The 11,969-nt window shown below is 42.3% G+C and overlaps 1 pseudogene; it reads left to right on the top strand.

Annotated features, from left to right (window-relative positions):
* The first annotated feature begins 3,982 nt into the window (after positions 1-3,982).
* Positions 3,983-11,388, top strand: LOC132425473 (protein-tyrosine sulfotransferase 2-like; annotated as a pseudogene).
* The last annotated feature ends 581 nt before the right edge of the window (positions 11,389-11,969 follow it).

Here is an 11,969-nt window from a genome sequence, read left to right as displayed (position 1 = left end):
TGTTTTTTCTTTGTTGGCAGAGAGGGGGATAGCCAGGTAGGGTGGCTCTGTGGACTTAGATGGAAGAACCCCTGTCCACTGAGGGCTGGGGAAGCTGATATGTAAAGAGTAGAGAAACCCTTTCCAAACACTTAGTCTGTTGTGAATCTGGGGGTATCTGACACTAACTTGAAGCAAGGTACTATTGTGTACATTCTGCTAGATTACAAACCATGTGAGGGCAGGGATCTTTGCTTATATTATTCAGGGTGTATCTCAAATGTCTAGAACAGTGCCTGGCACACTCAGGCACTCAATAAATATTTGGTCAACTGAAACAGAAAATTCTGGACTATGTGTCTATCCCTAACTGGCTAAAAATATGGATGTTTAATATTGGGCTGTACCACTGCTGCCTTCCCTATCCCAGGCATGGTTCTGCTGTTTCACTAGAAATGAACCAGCACGTTTGTCAAGTGGTATACATAAGTAGAGGAGGAGAAGGAGATACTTTATAGGACACGACAGAGTATTAGACTTTTACTGCTATTATCTCTGACACCATTCCAGATACAGGAGAAATTAGGGTCAACAATGAAGTAGAATTAGGATTTTTCCAATATTACTATAATCTTTTAAGAATATAGAATCTACTGCTCTCTTCTTCCCTTTCCCAGGATTTATCCAATCATATCAACTCTGAAATGGATTGGCTTGACATAAGACCTAGGAGAAATGGGAGAGTGCTACATACTTACATTTTAAAAAAAAGTTTTTATCAAAGTATCATTGCTTTAATGATGCATAACAATATAAAATACAGATAAGTAGTTTATTATTCTATTTGAACATGAAACTGCATAGGCAGAATCCAGGGTATTTTATTATCCAGTCAACTGAACTGTTTTAAGATTTGAGGGACTTCCCTGGGGCTTCTCTGGTGGCGCAGTGGTTGAGAATCTGCCTGCCAATGCAGGGGACACAGGTTCGAGCCCTGGTCTGGGAAGATCCCACATGCTGCGGAGCAACTAGGCCCGTGAGCCACATTTACTGAGCCTGCGCATCTGGAGCCTGTGCTCCGCAACAAGAGAGGACGCGATAGTGAGAGGCCTGCGCACCGCGATGAAGAGTGGCCCCCGCTTGCCGCAACTAGAGAAAGCCCTCGCACAGAAACGAAGACACAACACAGCCAAAAATAAATAAATTAATTAATTAAAAAAAAAAAGATTTGAGGATATTGCTCTGATTTTTGAAGTTTTAAGAAGTTCTGGAGTGGAGTTTTGGAAAGTTCTCTAACAAAATTTCCTTGGCCCAATGACTTACAAGGTTATTTCAATGAAATAGATAAATTTTTAAAATTAATTTATTAATTAATTTATTTATTTTTGGCTGTGTTGGGTCTTCGTTGTTGCACATGGGCTTTCTTTCTAGTTGCGGCGAGTGGAGCCTACTCTTCGTTGTGGAGCTCGGGCTCTAGGCGCAGGAACTTCAATAGTTGTGGTGTGTGGCCTCAGTAGTTGTGACCTGCAGGCTCTAGAGTGCAGGCTCAGTAGTTGTGGCACACGGGCTTAGTTGCTCCGCGGCATGTGGGATCTTCCTGGACCAGGGATCGAACCCACGTCCCCTGCATTGGCAGGCGGATTCCCAACCACTGCGCCACCAGGGAAGTCCCGAAATAGGTATTTTAGTATTTATTCATGATGCACCCCTCAACTGACTCCCACAAAGGGATGAGACAGTGCACAAGAGGGCTTGGCTAGATAATAATCGCCTCTTACTGTAGGCATCACGGGCTTTGTTTACTGAGTCAAATATGTCAATCCTGGCTTTTCTCTTAGGATAAATTTTCTCACCAGGAACTGCTTCTGCTTTCTGGCAAATAGGATTATTTTAGCTCTTCCCACCAGGTTACTAGGTATCCCCAGACTTAAATATAGTGGACAAAGCTTGGACCGAGGCTGGGAGCCCATTGTCATCGTCATTTTATCTGTGTGTAGTTCTTTATAGTTTAAAAAGTACTTTCATACCCAATATCTTGTTTAGTGCTATTAACAACTGAGAGAGGTAGGCAGAGATGGATTTACCAAGAAGCTAATGAATTTGAAGTTTCAGCACCCCCTGGGAAGTACCTTAGCAGAGCCACACAGTCATAAGAGTTTGTAAAATTTGCAGTTTTAACCACAGTAGATTTAGACTACTGTCTCTATCCCCTGTGACTACACTTCTTTAGCACTTCCCTCATTTTGAGAGACATTGGAGTGTCCTTAGGCATCTTTTGGGATCTGACTGAGGGGGAGTTGAATTTGGTACATTTAATTTGGATTTAGCAATGGGTAATTCCCTGGCAGTCCAGTGGTTAAATCTCCGAGCTTTCATTGCCGAGAGCCCAGGTTCGAACCCTGGTTGGGGAATTAAGATCCCACAAGTCGCGTGGCAGGGCCAAAAAAAAAAAAGTAATTTGGACTTAGCCAAATATATTTATGTCGTTTGCAATCACTTTTATGTATAGTTAAGTTATTGCCAGTTGTCTGAGTGTAGAAATGGCTTCCAGGAACTCTGCCTCTGCAAACTGTCAATGCATGTTGACAACGCAGAGTTTTTAAGGTTTGTCACTGAACAAGAGATCTTCAGATGCCTTGTAATCTTGCACCTCATACATGAAAGAAACTTGGTAGGGGGCTTCCCGTATTTGTCAATGATCCTAAAAATTTATATGACATTACTGAAACAAGTTGTGGAGCTGAAATATACTTTTTAAATCTAGCAATAGGGAAAAAAAACCCTGAATAACTAGATTACAGAAAAGAAAAACTACGTTTCATTCTCTATATAGAAAATAATATAACAAAATTATTGTCATGGGCTTCCCTGGTGGCGCGGTGGTTGGGAGTCCGCCTGCCGATCCAGGGGACATGGGTTCATGCCCTGGTCCAGGAGGATCCCACATGCCGCGGAGCAGCAGGTCCCGTGAGCCATGGCCACTGAGCCTGTGCATCCGGAGCCAGTGCTCCGCAGCAGGAGAGGCCACAGCAGTGAGAGGCCCGTGTAGCGCAAAAAAAAAAAAAAAAAACTATTGTCATATGAAAAGGTGATCAAAGATAACCAAAGTTTTAGAAAATGAGAGTATGGAAGTACGGAAAGATTCATTCCTTTAGCTATTTCATCCACAGATATTTATTATTTGCCTACTATATTTTCAAGAATGTTGCTAGGGGCTGAGAATAGGATAGTGAATAGACACAAATAGTCCCTGACATTGAGATATTCATAGTCTAAGGAGGAGCAGACCCCCAGCAAGTAATCATATCAATAATTATTTATTTATAATTATGATACTGTGGTAAAAGAGAAGTGCAAGATGCTCTAGAGATAACCTAAGTCTGAATCTTAGGGAAAGTTTCCTTGGAGAAAAAGTATATGAAAACCAGAGGAGTATCTAGATTAAAGGGGGAGTGAAGGATATCCTACTCAGGGGGAAGAGTAGAAACAAGGGCTCTGAAGTGGGAAGGTACTTGTTGATTGAAATAGAAGAAAACAAAAGAATGACAGTGTAGCTAGCTCATCATAAGCAGTGGGAATGTGGTGAATGAATCCAAAAGACCAGTTTGCCAGTTCTAAAATGTCATATAAGTGAAATTTAGAGTATATATGTATACTCTATATATTTGTATAAGGCTTCTTTAACTTATATTTCATCCATGCTGTTGCATGTATCTGCAGGTGTTTGTTGCTGATGGACATTTGGGTTGTTTCCAGGTTTTGGTCATTATGAATAGAGCTGCTGCGAACATTCTTGTGTAAGAGTTGTGAGATTTTTAGTCCACTGTTTTTCCCACCTCACTGCAGTGCAGAGGCAGGAGTGTGCTCTGTGTTGCACAGAAGTTTAAATAAACAAGCAAAGAACAGTTCAATACCTACCTGATCTTTTTGTTGACCTCATGAGGCACTTGGAGTCTAGCATCTACAGATAAAAAGAACTAGGTCAGGTAATTCAACACGGACACAGCAGCAGCCTGGCCTGAGTTCCACATCACCAACATCTGATACATGAACCATACTTTGAGATAGAGGATGTTCAGGTAGGAAAGCATTCTTGCTGATGCTTGAAGGTGGGGAGCTGATCTTGTCTACACCCTCTAGTCTAAAGAGGAATCCATAACTACCTAAACGACTCTTTATGCCCTGCCAAACGGTCTTAATCCTATTTCCCCTTATCCCTTTCCTACTTCCCTCAAAGAACTGACCCCATAGCAGTGATCTGTAACTCTAGCTTTACTGTATAACCCCATGGTACTTCTAGTGTATCTGCATATTCAGCAGAAGCAGTCTCAGTCTTAAAGCAACTCCTGGGGTTGGGTGTGCTACGGAAAGTCAACTGCTACCGCCCTATGCATCACTGTCTGATTATTCCAATTTTAGTTACTGTATCTGTGACTTTATTTTTTAAATTGAATTATAGTTGATTTTCAATATATTAGTTTCAGGTATACAGCATAATGATTCAGTATTTTTATAGATTATACTCCATTTAAAGTTATTACAAGATAATGGCTATAATTCCCTGTACTATACAATATATCCTTGTTGCTTATCTATTTTATACATAGTAGTTTGTTTCTCTCAATCCCATACCCCTATCTTGTGCCTTCCCCCTTCCCTCTCCCCACTGGCAACCACTAGTTTGCTTTCTATATCTCTGAGTGTGTTTCTGTTTTGCTATGAACATTTGTTTGCTTTATTTTTTTAGATTCCACAGATAAGTGACATCATACAGTATTTGTCTTTGAGTGACTTATTTCACTAAGAATAATATTCTCTAGGTCATTCCACATTACTGCAAGTGGCAGAATTTCATTCTTCTTTATGGTTAATATTCCATTATATATATAAACCACATCTTTTTAATCCATTTGTCTGTTGATGGACACTTGGTTGCTTCCATATCTTGGCTATTGTAAATAGTGCTGCTATGAACATTGGGGTACATATATCTTTTCAAATTACTGTTTTCATTTTTTTTCCATATATATATATATACCTAGGAATTGAATTGCTGGATCATATGGTGGTTCTATTTTAGTTTTTTGAGGAACCTCCGTACTGTTTTCCATAGTGGTTGCATCAATTTACATTCCCACCGACAGTGTATAAGAGTTCCCTTTTCTCCACATCCTTGCCAAAATTTATTATTTGTAGACTTTTTGATGATAGCCCCTCTGACAGGTTTGAGGTGATACCTTGTTGTTTTGATTTGCACTTCTCTAATAATTAGCAATGCTGGGCACCTTCTCATATGCTTGTTAGCCATCTGTATGTCTTCTTTGAAAAATGTCTACTCAGGTCTTCTGCACATTTTTTGATTTTTTTTTTTTTGATATTCAGTTGTATAAGCTGTTTATATATTTTGGATATTAACCCCTTGATGCTTATATCACTTGAAGATATTTTCTCCCAAAGAGAGTTCTGCCTGTGCTTTCCTCTAGGAGTTTTATGGTTTCAGGCTTTACATTTAGGTCTTTAATCCATTTTAGGTTTATTTTTGTATATGATGTGAGGAAATGTTCTAATCTCATCCTTTTACATGTAGTTTTCCCAGCACCACTTATTGAAGAGATTGTCTTTCCTCTTGCTTCCTTTGTTGTAGATTAACTGACCATGTGTCTGTAACTTTATTTATTTTAAAAAATATTTATTTATTTAGACTGTGCCGGGTCTTAGTTGCGACATGCGGGATGTTTTAGTTGCGACATGCAGGATGTTTTAGTTGTGGCCTGCAGATTCTCAGTTGCACTATGCATGCAGGATCCAGTTCCCCAACCAGGGATTGAACCCGGGCCCCCTGAATTGGGAGTGCCTGGTCTTACCCACTGGACCACCAGGGAAGTCCCATGACTGTGACTTTAAATCGAAGAACAACACTGTACAAACATGACAGTATGAAGAATATCAGTCTTCGGTGAATTTTTATTTATGTAGTTAAAAAAGACAGTATTTTGAACCATTTTTTTCCCCTGAGTAGAGACTTATCTTTCTTGCAGAAATTTTCTTTCCAGAGAGTATTTCTATGGCCCTTTAATATTTTACATTCTTTTTGTTTCTGCTATATTTCTTCTTCATTTTACACATTTTTTCTTTTTTTAGCTCAAAGTCAATACTCCATTCCAGCCTGCTAGATAATTCATTCTTATCACATACTTTTAACTAGTACTTACTAGCCCATCATCTTCTCTATTCTCTAGATTTCTCTTAAATGAATCTTTCTGTGCTAGTGGCAGGATTTTTCCTTTTGGCCTTTCCTTTTTAGCCTCTAACTACCACACTTAAGCATGTACAGTAATTAATAAAGATAGATTCTTTCTTTTTTTATATAATAATTTTAAAAATATTTATTTTATTTATTTATTTGGTTATGCTGGGTCTTAGTTGTGGCTCACTGGCTCCTTAGTTTTGGCACTTGGGCTCCTTAGTTGCATCATGCTAACTCTTAGTTGTAGCATGCATGTGGGATCTAGTTCCCTGACCAGGGATTGAACCTGGGCCCCCTGTATTGGCAGCATGGCGTCTTACCCACTGGACCACCAGGGAAGTCCCAAGATAGATTCTTTCTTTGGTAATATATATATATATTTAAAATTTATTTATTTGGCTGTGTCGGGTCTTCGTGGTGGCATATGGGATCTTTTGCTGCAATGCTCGTTGTGGAGTGTGGGTTTCTCTTTAGTTGTGGCGTGCCGGTTTTCTCTTCTCTAGTTGTGATGCAGGTTCCAGAGCACGTGGGCTCTGTAGTTGAGGCGCAGGAGCTCAGTAGTTGTGGCGTGAGGCTTAGTTGCCCAGCGGCATGTGGGATCTTAGTTCCTCTTTCTTTGGTAATATTGTGAACTGATAACTGGAAAAATCTTCCTATAAAACATCTAGGGCTTCCCTGGTGACGCAGTGGTTGAGAGTCCGCCTGCTGATGCAGGGGATACAGGTTCGTGCCCCGGTCCGGGAAGATCCCACATGCCGCGGAGCGGCTAGGCCTGTGAGCCATGGCCGCTGAGCCTGCACGTCTGGAGCCTGTGCTCCGCAACGTGAGAGGCCACAACAGTGAGAGGCCCGCGTACCGAAACAAAACAAAACAAAACAAAACAAAACAAAAAACTAGAAATGCTGTATAAAATAAAACATTCTTTTAAGTAAAGAACTGATGTTTAATGGCCATAAATTCCTCTCATCCCAATATGCACTTCCTTTTGCAGTGCAACTTTGCTGCTTCTTGTTCAAGAGATGGTCTATTCCCTCACCCTTTACACTTGTATTGCTCTTGTATTCTGACACCAACTGGTGTGCTGCAATACAATTCAATTCTAATGCTAATTATTTGGCATTACTGTAGGAATCCACAGCTTAAATGTCATGATCTCCAACAAGACTGCTCTTGGCTTCAGATGCCAGCCACAAATGGGGTCCTCCATCCACCTGCACTTCCAACCAACTAGTTAAAAATATGGAGGGTTCCCATGAACCCCCTCAGATTCGATAATTCATTAGTATGACTCATAAAATTCAGGAAAGCACTATACTTACAATAACAGTTTGTTATGAAGGGTGCATGTCAGAACCAACCAAATGAAGAGACACATATGACAAAGTCTGGGAGGATTCTGAATACAGAGCTTCCACGCCCTCTCCTTGTAGAATCAGGGTGTATCACCCTCTTGGCACATCAATGTATTCACCAACCAGGAAGTTCAACTGGGATTTAGTGTCTAGAGTTTTCACTGGGATTTCATTATATAGGCATGATTGACTGAATCACTGGCCTTGTGATTAAACTTAATATCCAGCCCCTCTCCCCTTTCTGGAGATTACACTGGCTCAAAGCCCCAAACTTTTAATCATATAGTTGATCTTTCTGGTGACCAGCCCCATCATGAGTCTTTTTATCTCATAGCATAAACTAAGGTGATATCCAAGGGGGGGTCATGAATAGCAAAGACATCCTTAGTACTTAGGAAGTGCCAAGGATTTAGAGCCTCAATCCCAGGAACCAGAGTCAAAGACTGGTCAAATTCTGTATTATATAATGCCGTTTAACCAATAGAATATAGTGAAAATGTGTTATATGACTTCCAAGGCTAGGTCTTAAGAAACCTTACAGTTTTCCACTTTGTATTTTTGTAATGCTGCCCCAAGACTGCCATGTAAAAAAGTTGGTCTAGCCATATAGAGAAAAACTGAGGTGCATCAGCCAATAGCCGGCACTGACTGTTAATCATGTGAATGGGGTCGTTTTGGACCCTCCAGCTGAGTGCAGCTTCATCAATGACCCCAGGCAGAATGAGCAGAGGGGAACCCACATTCAACCCAGGGAAGTGTGAGATATAGTAAAACATTGCTATATGAAGCCACTAAGTTTTAGCGTTGTTTGTTATGTAGCAATGGATAACTGATAGTTGGGAACCAAAAACAAAGGTAAAACCAGAGCTGAAAGCAAATAAGCTCTCAGCCCTATCCTAAGGTTAGAGGTGGTTTTCCCATCTTGATAACAATGGGGCTTAGGTTTTTGTGTTTTTTTTTTAATATTTATTTAATTTATTTGGCCTTACCATGTCTTAGTTGCGGCTCGCAGGATCTTTTAGTTGTGGCATGTAGGATCTAGTTCCCTGAACAGGGATCGAACCCGGGCCCCCTGCATTGGGAATGCCGAGTCTTAGCCACTGGACCACGAGGGAAGTCCTGGTGCTTAGGTTTTTTAATTAATTAATTAATCTATGTTTTTTGCAGTGGTCAGGCTATTTTAATTACTTTTTTTTGTTTAATACATCTTTATTGGAGTATAATTGCTTCAAAATACCGTGTTAGTATCTGTTGTACAACAAAGCGAATCAGCCATATACATACCCATGTCCCCATATCCCCTCCCTCTTAAGCCTCCCTCCCATCCTCCTTATTCCACCCCTCTAGGTCACCGCAAAGCACCGAGCCGATCTCCCTGTGCTAATGCTGTGCTTCCCACCAGCCAACTATTTTACATTAGGTAGTGTATATATGTTGATGCTACTCTCACTTCGCCCCAGTTTCGCCCTCCCACCCCACGTCATCAAGTCCATTCTTTATGTCAACTTCTTTATTCCTGCTCTGCAACAAGGTTCATCAGTACCATTTTTTTTTTTTTTTTAGATTTCATATATATGTGTTAGCATACGGTATTTGTTTTTCTCTTTCTGACTTACTTCACTCTGTATGACAGACTCTAGGTCCATCCACCTCACTACAAATAACTCAATTTTGTTTTGTTTTATGGCTAATATTCCATTGCATATGTGCCACATCTTCTTTATCCATTCATCTGTCGATGGACATTTAGGTTGGTTCCATGTCCTGGCTATTGTAAATAGTGCTACAATGAACATTTTGGTGCATGTCTCTTTTTGAATTATGGTTTTCTCAGGGTACATGCCTAGTAGTGGGATTGCTGGGTCATATGGTAGTTCTATTTTTAGTTTTTTAAGGAACCTCCATAGTGGTTGTATCAATTTACATTCCCACCAACACTGTAGGAGGGTTCCCTTTTCACCACACCCCTTCCAGCATTTATTGTTTCTAGCTTTTCTGATAATGGCCATTCTGACTGGTGTGAGGTGATACCTCATTGTGGTTTTGATTTGCATTTCTCTAATAATTAGTGATGTTGAGCATCTTTTCATGTGCCTCTTGGCCATCTGTATGTCTTTCTTGGTGAAATGTCTATTTAGTCTTCCACCCATTTTTTAACTGGATTGTCTGTTTTTTTGATATTCAGCCCCATGAGCTGTTTGTATACTTTGGAGATTAATCCTTTGTCTGTTGTTTCATTTGCAAATATTTTCTCACATTCTGAAGGTTGTCTTGTTTATGGTTTCCTTTGCTGTACAAAAGTTTTTAAGTATAATTAAGTCCCATTTGTTTATTTTTGTTTTTATTTTCATTACTCTAGGAGGTGGATCGAAAAAGATCTTGTGGGCCGGGGCGGCTGGCGAGCACTGAGTCGCTGGGTGCGCGGAGCTGCCGCGGGACGTCTCTTGCAGGCTCAGCCGGTGGAGAGTCTTGGCAAGCAGCCACAAGGGCTAGATCCCAGGGATGAGAATATCCAGGGGAGATGTGAGCCCGCTGGGGCTCCCGCCCACCTGTCGCTGAAGCGCCCCCAGCCCTGGGCCCAGCATGCGCCTGTCAGTGCAGAGGGCACTGCTGGCAGCTGGCTTCGCCCTGGCCCTGGTGCTGGTGGTCCAGCTGGGGCAGCAGGTGCTGGAGTGCCGGGCGGTGCTAGGGGGCCCCCGGAGGACCATGTGACTGGAGCAGGAGGACCTCGTGATGGTGGGCACGGACCACGTGGAGTACCTCTACGGCAAGGCCATGCCGCTCATCTTCGCGGGGAGCGAGCCCCGGAGTGGCACAATGCTCACGCGTGTGATGCTGGAGGCCCACCCCGAGCTGCGCTGCCGGGGAGACCCGCATCATCCCCCGAGTGCTGGCCATGCCCAGGCCTGGTCCAAGTCGGGCCGGGAGAAGCTGCCGCTGGACGAGGCGGGTGTGACAGGCGAGTGCTGGACGCCGGCCTTCGTCTTGGAGGTGATCGCCAAGCATGGAGAGCCAGCCCGTCCTCTGTAACAAAGACCCCTTCACGCTCAAGTCCTCCGTCTACCTGTCGCGCCTGTTCCCCAACTCCAAGTTCCTGCTGATGGTGTGGGACGGCCGGGCCTCCATGCACTCCATGATCACCCGCAAGGTCACCGTCCCTGGCTTCGACCTCAGCAGCTACCGCGACTGCCTCAACAAGGGGAACAAGGCCATTGAGGTGATGTACGCCCAGTGCATGGAGGTGGGCAAGGACAAGTGCCTGCCCGTGTACTACAAGCAGCTGGTGCTGCACCCCCAGCACTCCCTCAAACTCATCCTTGACTTCCTCGGCATCACCTGGAGTGACGCTATCCTGCACCATGAGGACCTCATAGGCAAGCCTGGCAGTGTCTCCCTGTTCAAGATCGAGGGATCCACAGACCAGGTCATCAAGCCCATGAACCTGGAAGCTCTCTCCAAGTGGACTGGCCACATCGCTGGGGATGTGTTTAGGGACATGGCTCAGATCGCCCCCATGCTGGCTCAGCCCGTCTATGACTCCTATGCAAACCCGCCCAACTACGGCAGGCCTGACTCCATCATCATCAACAACACACACCGGGTCTTGAAAGGATGATAAAACACCAGCCAATCTGAAAGGCTATCTTCAGGCGAACCAGAATAGCACCTCTTCCCGCCTAGGAAGCTCATGATTTCCAGGTCTTTGCAAATGGCTTTGTTGCCAGAAGAGAAGAAACTTTGCATTCGAGTGGAAATTGGACCTCTAATCCAAGCATATTGCTTGCTATTAATCGCCAAAACAGAACTGCTCACGAGGAATGTATTTGTATATGTTTGCATATACATCTATGTTCATCTATGTTCATCAGTGATATTGGTCCATAATTTTCTTTTTTTTGTGATATCTTTTTCTGGTTTTGATATCAGGGTGATAGTGGCTTTGTAGAATGAATTTGGGAGTGTTTATCCCTCTGCAAGTTTTTGGAAGAGTTTGAGGATTGGTGTTAGCTCTTCTCTGAATGTTTGATAGAACTCACCTGTGAAGCCATCTGGTCCTGGACTCTTGTTTGTTGGAAGGTTTTTAATTATGGTTTCAATTTTGTTACTTGTGATAGGTCTGCTTATATTTTCTAAATCTTTCTTGTTCAGTCTTGGAAAATTGTACCTTTCCAAGAATTTGTCCATTTCTTCGTGATTGTCCATTTTATTTTTATATTGTTGTTTGTAGTAGTCTCTTATAATCCTTTGTATTTCTGCAGTGTCAGTTGTGATTTCTCCTTTTTCATTTCTAATTTTATTGATTTGTATCCTCTCCCTTTTTTTCTTGATGAGTCTGACTAAGGGTTTTTCAATTTTGTTTATCTTCTTGAAGACCCAGCTTTTAATTTTAT

The sequence above is a fragment of the Delphinus delphis genome, chromosome 5, assembly GCF_949987515.2.
Source record: "Delphinus delphis chromosome 5, mDelDel1.2, whole genome shotgun sequence".
Lineage (NCBI taxonomy): Eukaryota > Metazoa > Chordata > Mammalia > Artiodactyla > Delphinidae > Delphinus > Delphinus delphis.
Note: the sequence above shows the minus strand (reverse complement) of the source record. Positions and strands in the feature narration are given on the sequence as shown.